Source organism: Rhea americana, unplaced genomic scaffold, assembly GCF_003343005.1.
Source record: "Rhea americana isolate MKP2758 unplaced genomic scaffold, rheAme1 scaffold_109, whole genome shotgun sequence".
Taxonomy (NCBI): Eukaryota; Metazoa; Chordata; class Aves; order Rheiformes; family Rheidae; genus Rhea; species Rhea americana.
This window is the reverse complement of record NW_028185139.1, coordinates 879035-886422: the sequence shown is the minus strand read 5'-3', so window position 1 is coordinate 886422 and position 7388 is coordinate 879035. Positions and strand designations below refer to the sequence as shown.

Below are 7388 nucleotides of genomic sequence, written 5' to 3'. Positions count from 1 at the left end.
GGAGCGGAGCGCGCGCGGGGGGCGGGGCGCAGAGGGTCGCCCCGCGGCGACCGTTGGCGGCGGGGACGAGCGTTACGGCCGGCGGCCTAACGGGACGGGCGGGARGGTCCCACCGCCGCCCGACGCGCTCTGCTTGCCCCGGAGCCCCTTGCGCCGCTGCCCCCGCCGGGCGGGTACGGGGCGGGAAGGGCAGGGCGGGCTGCGTGTGTCGCCGCGCCGAGGCCGGGCCTGCCGGGAGGCCACGGCCCTGCCCCGTGCGCTCGGGAAGCGACAGCAGTTGCCCGAGGAGGCCTGTGCCTCGCTGCGGGCGCGCCTCGCTGCCCGGGTCCGGCCTTGCGGAGGGCAGGCTCCCGCGTCCCTGCCGTCCCGCAAGCGCAGTCGAAGCGTTTTCCAGAGATCGGGGCTTGCTAGCAGCACTTCCGAACGCTTCTGCCACCAGACTGCGTTGTTCTCCCCACAGCATGTTTCTGCCCCGCTTTCTGGATGGTGTCCRTACTTCGCAGGTAATCGGCACATGAGTAAAGTGGTAGAATTGGATTCTTCGTTTCTAGGCAAATACATAATCAATRTAGCCCACTAAATGAACTCCACAGGTAAATTACTGTTCTGTAACTCTTCCAGTTGCCTTTCTCTGCTCTTGGAAGCATGAGGCCTAGATGCGTTTTTAGAAATACGGGAATGTTTTTTCAGCTTCATGCACATTTGCCATTACATCTTTCACTAACCCCGTGTCAGCACTAAATACAGATTTATGTTTTGCTTTTAGTACTCCCAGTGGATCAAACACATGGTATACATAACTTAACCTAGTTCATATGCAGCTAATTTCTGTCAAACACTGAATACTTGTTCTCTCTAGTCTCAAGTTAATGTAAATGATGAGCAAGTATCTTTGCAGTCTTCACAGATATGATGGCATCTCAGTGCTTTTGCATCTCTGATTTCATTTTTTTCCTTAAAAATTGCCATTGTTTTCTAGGGTTTAGATATTTAAAATTTACAGCATTTTAGAAATAAATGTACATATCCTTCCTTTATAAAATTCTAGAATTTAGAAGTAAAAATGGAATACGATTTTAGAAATTTTATATATATACATACATACCTTATTTATAAATTTCTGATCTAGGTTTCACAAATTTAATTATTTACTCTGAATCTCATTTATTCAACACTGTGTATCTCTTTGATCAGCATGGTATCTGAGATAGGGTCAACCACTGTCAGTTAATGGTTTCAGTAATACAATGAGAGAAGAGCTAGTCAATAAAAAATGACTAGTTAGAAAATACTAATTCTAAAAAGGGGATAGGCTCTGAAACAGACGCCAATGAATACCAATTTAGTAAGAAAATTAACATGTTTTTACTGGCATAGGGATGATGTCAATGAAAATGTTGCTGTAGAGGTGAATCACAAAATGCAGATGAGTAATCAGAAGAAAAGCAGCATCATACTCTTAACAATTAAGTGGGTACCTTTGACAATAACGTAAATGCAATCTGAAATGAGAGACTTAATTGAATCTAATAAATACATTTATCTTAATAGCTTCCATTGAATACTCAGGACCCTAATGACTGACAATGGACTTTAGTTCTTAAAGAATCACAAATTCTACGCAAAAAAGATCAGAGCTTACTGTCACCAGAATATCTTCCAAATAAGAGGTTTGGAAAGAAAGCCATTCAGACTATGAAAAATATTTTAAAGACAGCCCAATATAAAAATTAAGATCTATATGTAACTGAACTGACTCTCAGTAGAAGGAATGGCACAGAGAGTAAGAGGAACAAGGATTCTGTTCTAAGACTCCGGTTATTCTATATTAGACAAAAATCAGAATGTTAATGTGACTCTTCTGATATGACTGTTCAGTCATATTAGTCAAGCCTAAAAAAACTTTGACAAAAACAAGTATATAAAAAACACTGAAAGTGTGCCTGGGCAACAAGTCTGCCTAAGAGGGAATGAAAATAGCCAGAAGGTTTTACTTCAGCAAAAAACTATTATCAATACTTGTGTTATATTGCCTGATATTTTCAGCCAAATCAGATACAATCATAGCTTGATTTCTCAAGACATACTGTGGGGTACAAGAGAATCTGTAAAAATGCCAAAAAAATCATTTTGCATGCTGGCATCACAGATGTCACTGAGTGCAAAGTCATTCTGGACACTAGTTTAGCTAAAAATTTCATTGAATTAATCTGTAACAAAATATTAAATCTGCAATAACTCGTATTAGCATTACATGAAAAGGCGAGAAGCCAAAATGATATAGGGCAGAAATCAATTATAAATGTTAAGTGTCTTTTTTTTTTCCACCAGGTCAATTTAGCACTGTTATTGTCAAGAAATTAAAGTAGTCTAGCAGAAGAAAAAGTTTGTACCATGTATGCGTTATGATACTGAATTATGCATTGAGTAACCTGTAATATCCTGTAACTGGCTGCATGTTCTCAAGCTGTAATCGTTAGATATGTCCGAGTCACTCTGTGCAATTCTGCCATTATCTTTCTAGCTGATGGGATCCTGGAGTGGCGTAGCGTTGGTGACACTGCCCTCCAAACTGCCTCGCACCTTTCTCCCCTCTTCTTGCAATGACAAACAGAATGCGGTGAAAAGCTTTCGTAGGTGATGGTGTCACACTAATAACCTGGGGCCAATGACAGCTTACGATGCAATGCAGAGCCATCTAAAGATTCTTGTAATTCAAAGTTAGTGTCCTCCTTCCTCAGGATCCAAGCAGTTCAGAATACCAAAAGTGACTTTGCATCCCTCTCTCTCGCTTTTTGTGCTGCTGAGCTGCAAATGAGGTTGGAGTTCAGATGTTTCCCAAAAGCTAAGCTAATTCAGGTTGCGTGGTAAKATGTGCCCCCTCTGCAAATACCCTAACTAGTGAAGACTTCTTAAATACTAGAGAAATGGCTCACCCAGACATAAAACTGAAGAAAAATGTGTTTCTGTTTAGTATCAGCCAGATGCAAGAGGCTTGGCAGTCTACTCCTGAGCAAACCCAGCTGAGTCTATCTTGTATCATCAGCATGGATCACTCTTAATATASGGTCATGAGGGGGATGCATGACTAATGTTCTGGAGACACTGGGGGAATCCCAAAGCTTCAGAAGACAGTGTAGTCCATCCTCCCGCAGTGAGGTTTTCCCATTTTCTCTGAAACAGTCTTCCATTTTGCAGTCTTTGTTGTTTTGGAAAGTCTGTATTTAAGACAGAAAAGTAGGTAGCTGAGATTTTCACATCTTACTATAATCAGTGTCCCAGGACAGCAGCAGTTATACAAGATCACTTTTGTTGTCTTTAATGCTCTGAAAATAGCATAATGCAGGATACGTAGTCAGAGAAGTTTTTAGAGTGGTGGGAAGTGGTTTTTCTGGTGGTTTTTTTTTTTTTTTTGAAGGTTATTTTTACTTAATGTGTCTAGAGTTTGTTTTTTGCATATGTAGAAAGAGAATTTTTTTCATTTGGTTGGATTCTTTTCTGTAGAATAGTAACATAGAAAGAAAACACAATTTAAAGTATAATAGAAGTGAGAGAATTGCAACAAAAAGCAGTTTCAGAGAGARAGCTGATGCTTTCTTTGGTGATAGTGAAGGGCTTTCCAAAAATAAATGGCAGATTGAAAAAAAGACTCTGTCAGTATGTTCCTATTAACATCTAAGATTATCAAAACAGAAATGAATTAAGTAATTTAATCTATTATTTTCATCACTGATTATGTTAATCTAATTCACAAATACATATTTTGATCTGCACCAGACACAGAGCTGATGTCTGTACCAATTCCATGAGGTCATGGTTAGTTGAATAAGATGACGTTCAGACTGTTATATAGATAGTTAAAATATACTGGCTAGTATAATTCTCCTTGTCCTCTTCTTTCCTTCCCTCACCCTCAAGTCACTTTCAATTTCAGGTTGCCATGAGTCAGMCAACTGCTGGACCGTTGCATAGCACACTATTAAAGGAAATGTTTTGAACCAAGAACTCTTCAGCTTTATTTTATTTACGAAATTATGCAGAATTCCTCACCCGTCCTCGGGATGGAGGGGTTACTATCTGTAAAGATCTTTAAGAATGCTAAAAAACCACTTATAATTACTGGAATGACTCAGCAGAAAAATACAGGAATAGTCAGCGAGGTCTTTACTTAATGGAATAATATTTTGTTTTGTTTTAGAAAGGCAAAATAACATCCCCAGAAGAGGAAGCAAGTTTCCTTTTGCCATCAAATGCAATCCTTTGACTCCTGAATGTGAAGCTCAGTCTTCTTACCAGCATACCCTGCCCCTTGTTTTACAAGAAAACAATATATAGATCTTCCATCAGGCACCTCCAAAGAGGAAAGAAAACAACAGCTGAAACTTTCCACTAAGTGTCTTTTCACCAAGGTTCCTAGTAGTGCCCCTGATACTGTCAAATAGCATAAGAAAATCTAACCACAAACCTCTGTAGACATGAATCTGGAGTACGGTATGTGTCTTTCAGTCTGTTCCCAATAGACTCAAATATTTAAGCAAAGATTCTTTAAATAAAARGGGATTGTTTTTTCCCCCTAGGATTATCATGAAAAGAATCTGTATTGTGCTGTAGGCTATTCTGTGAGGGCTGAAGTCTCTTTTTGTGTAACTACTGTCTATCAAATGTAAATCAATTCATTGTGTACTAAGTGTAAAAATGCTTTTCTGGCAGTCAGATAAATTATGATTGTTGTTTTGACCCTTGTCTTTCATTCACCTCTATTCGGCTGCTGACTTTTGTGGTTTCTGAGACGTGTTGATTTAGGACCGCTGTGATACACCAATCTTACTTTCCATCTAATTTTATACTCTTATCCCCTAATGGTCTTATTTGCCACCAGTCTGCGTTCTTCTTATGCATTACCAATAAAATTTATTCATTATGTTCTTTGCTCTCCCTTGCTAATGTCTTAGAACAAATTGTACTCTGCTGCTTTATCTTATGCTGGAGAAAAGTCCAGGCACAAAGTTGGCTCAGAATTTGGATAAGACTATTTCAAGCTGTTTTTTTCTTACAACTCCATATGAGTTGCAAGTTCCTCAATCACAGCCAAGGATTTGGTCCATTATTAATTGGATTTGGTCCATTATTATTTAATTATTATTAATAATTGTTAAGTACCTACAGTGCACTTGGAGCTTAAAAGAAATAGAGGCTTCTTGCCTAAAAGAGCTATTACTCTAAGGGGGTGTCTACACTGCAGTCTCTGATACCCAAGCTAGCTTTAAAATACTGAGCTCAGTTAACTGGTTTTAGCTGTCTGGTGCATTCTTGCCGAGACAGCACTGAGCTCTGCACACAGCTGCACATCTTGCTTCTTGGCCCCAACACCAGCAGAGATTTGACTTCACCAGATCGTAGTTTATTGTACCATATCCCTTCTTTTCTGTCAGTTTAGGCAGAGGGACGCCAAAGGAGCCGCTTTAGACTCCTTTCAGCTGGAAGGCTATACGAAGTCTCACCACCTGATTTGAAGCTACCTTGCTCTTTGCAAGTTATTCTTAATGGACAAAAAAAGCCATGGCAAAATGTGTTATGGAACCTTGGGAATATTTTACTCTGAATCCACTGGGAATGTGTTCAGTCTTTTGACCATCCTTCTCTTTTCTCTCTTCTATTTTAGATGACTGACAATACTCTTACTATTGCTGGGTAGTTTCCATTGACTGCGAAGTTGGAATAACTTACAATAAAAGTGCTGTCCCACTTATAGATGAATGACAGCACTTTTACTACAGCTGGTTAGTTTCCACTGACTGCAAAGTTGGAATAACTTGCAATAAAAATAATGTCCAGATTATAGATGAATGACAACACTTTTTCTATTGTGGCTTAGCATTTGTTGACTGCAAAGTTGGAAGTAATTTAAAATACAAATATTGTTCAAATAAAGGTAGAAACTTAAGAGATGATAAGGTAGAAACTTAAAAAGATGATGAGAACCTCTTCACTGCTTTCCAGCATTGCAGAGTTTGCTTTCTGGCAATAGCTATAGCCAACTCCATAATTTGGATTTCAAATATAGTAAGTGATAAATCATGCATAAGACCCAAAATATACAACGCAGCAGTTGCAAAAATATTCTTCTTCAGTATTTTAGAAAGAACATCACAAAAATGTTTGCCAAATGAATTAATATTTCTAAAAAAAAGAYGTGGATAAATGAACTCCTAAGAGATTACAACACTAACACATGCCATTATTATTACTATAACTAGTTAGCAACAATTTTAAAACTAAGATATACTCAGTAAAATCAATGAGAAGGAATTCCTTTCAACTAGTCCTAAGTCACACTTTCAAGACTATGGATCTGTATCTCGGCAGTTAACCAGCCTTTCTGTTGAGTATTCCCTGCTTCCCTCTTAGTTCCTCTCCCCTGTTTCAACAATCACATAAACAGTGATGGACATTTTCCTGCTCCTTCCAGCCTTAGACACAACAGAACTGTCAGATACCATATTTCCYATTTCACATGTTGTTGTCTAAACAACCTATGCTGATTGTTTGCCATTGACTATATGGTTCAGTCAGAAATTTAGACACTGCAGTCAACTGACTGGTTTCTGAGCATACTTCTTAACAGAAAGTAATGCTGGAGAGCCTATATTCAAAAAAAAAGGCTTTCATAGGAATATGTTTTTTTCACATGCTTGCTGAATGCAGGAGGTTTTATCTGGCTAGTAAGAAAGCATTGCCCTTCTCTCAGAAAATGTCAAAGTAAAGAAACTAGAAAATGACCAATAAAGGAACATTCCTCACTAGACTGTTTCCAGTATTTTGTTGAAGGAACAACTTCATATTATCTGTAATACATTTCACTGTCAGGAAGTTCTTGTAAAATTTTCCTTGTTTCTTTTATAGCCTATTATGCTCAGATAAATTCTTCCTTCCCTGTGTTGCAGCCCCTGAAGAGCTGTAAACTTTATCATGTGTTTCTTCAGACATCACCTATTCCTAGAACATCAACTACTTGAAGTCACTAAAGAAGATTTTTCAATGTCCCTTTAACTCAGTTGCTCTACAGCCTCCACTACCACTTTGTTGCTTTGTTGTAAACTCCTAGTACTGGGTGCACATAACTGATCTCTTTATTCAAGGTGCAGCCAATTGCTCTTTGCTCCTGAGTATACAGACAGAAATCACATTTCACTAGAATATTTCCACTAGGAGTGTTGTCACTCTAAAAGATTTTGTGGATATATAACAAAAACAGGTAGCACCAACTGTGTGAAGAAAGACTATTTATAACAAAGCCCTTAGGGATGCACAGATAATCATTTTATTTAATTTTCATGATTGGCTGAACATTTCTAACACTCTAATTGTGAATAAAGGTTGCCTTGTGT

At 38.8% G+C, this 7388-nt stretch overlaps 1 long non-coding RNA gene across 1 annotated transcript; it reads left to right on the top strand.

The window, feature by feature from the left end:
- Window positions 1-57: 57 nt before the first annotated feature.
- Window positions 58-4921, top strand: LOC146601141 (uncharacterized). The gene is made up of 2 exons (XR_014896679.1): window positions 58-503; window positions 4199-4921. It is a non-coding gene; the product is annotated as an uncharacterized LOC146601141 (long non-coding RNA).
- The last annotated feature ends 2467 nt before the right edge of the window (window positions 4922-7388 follow it).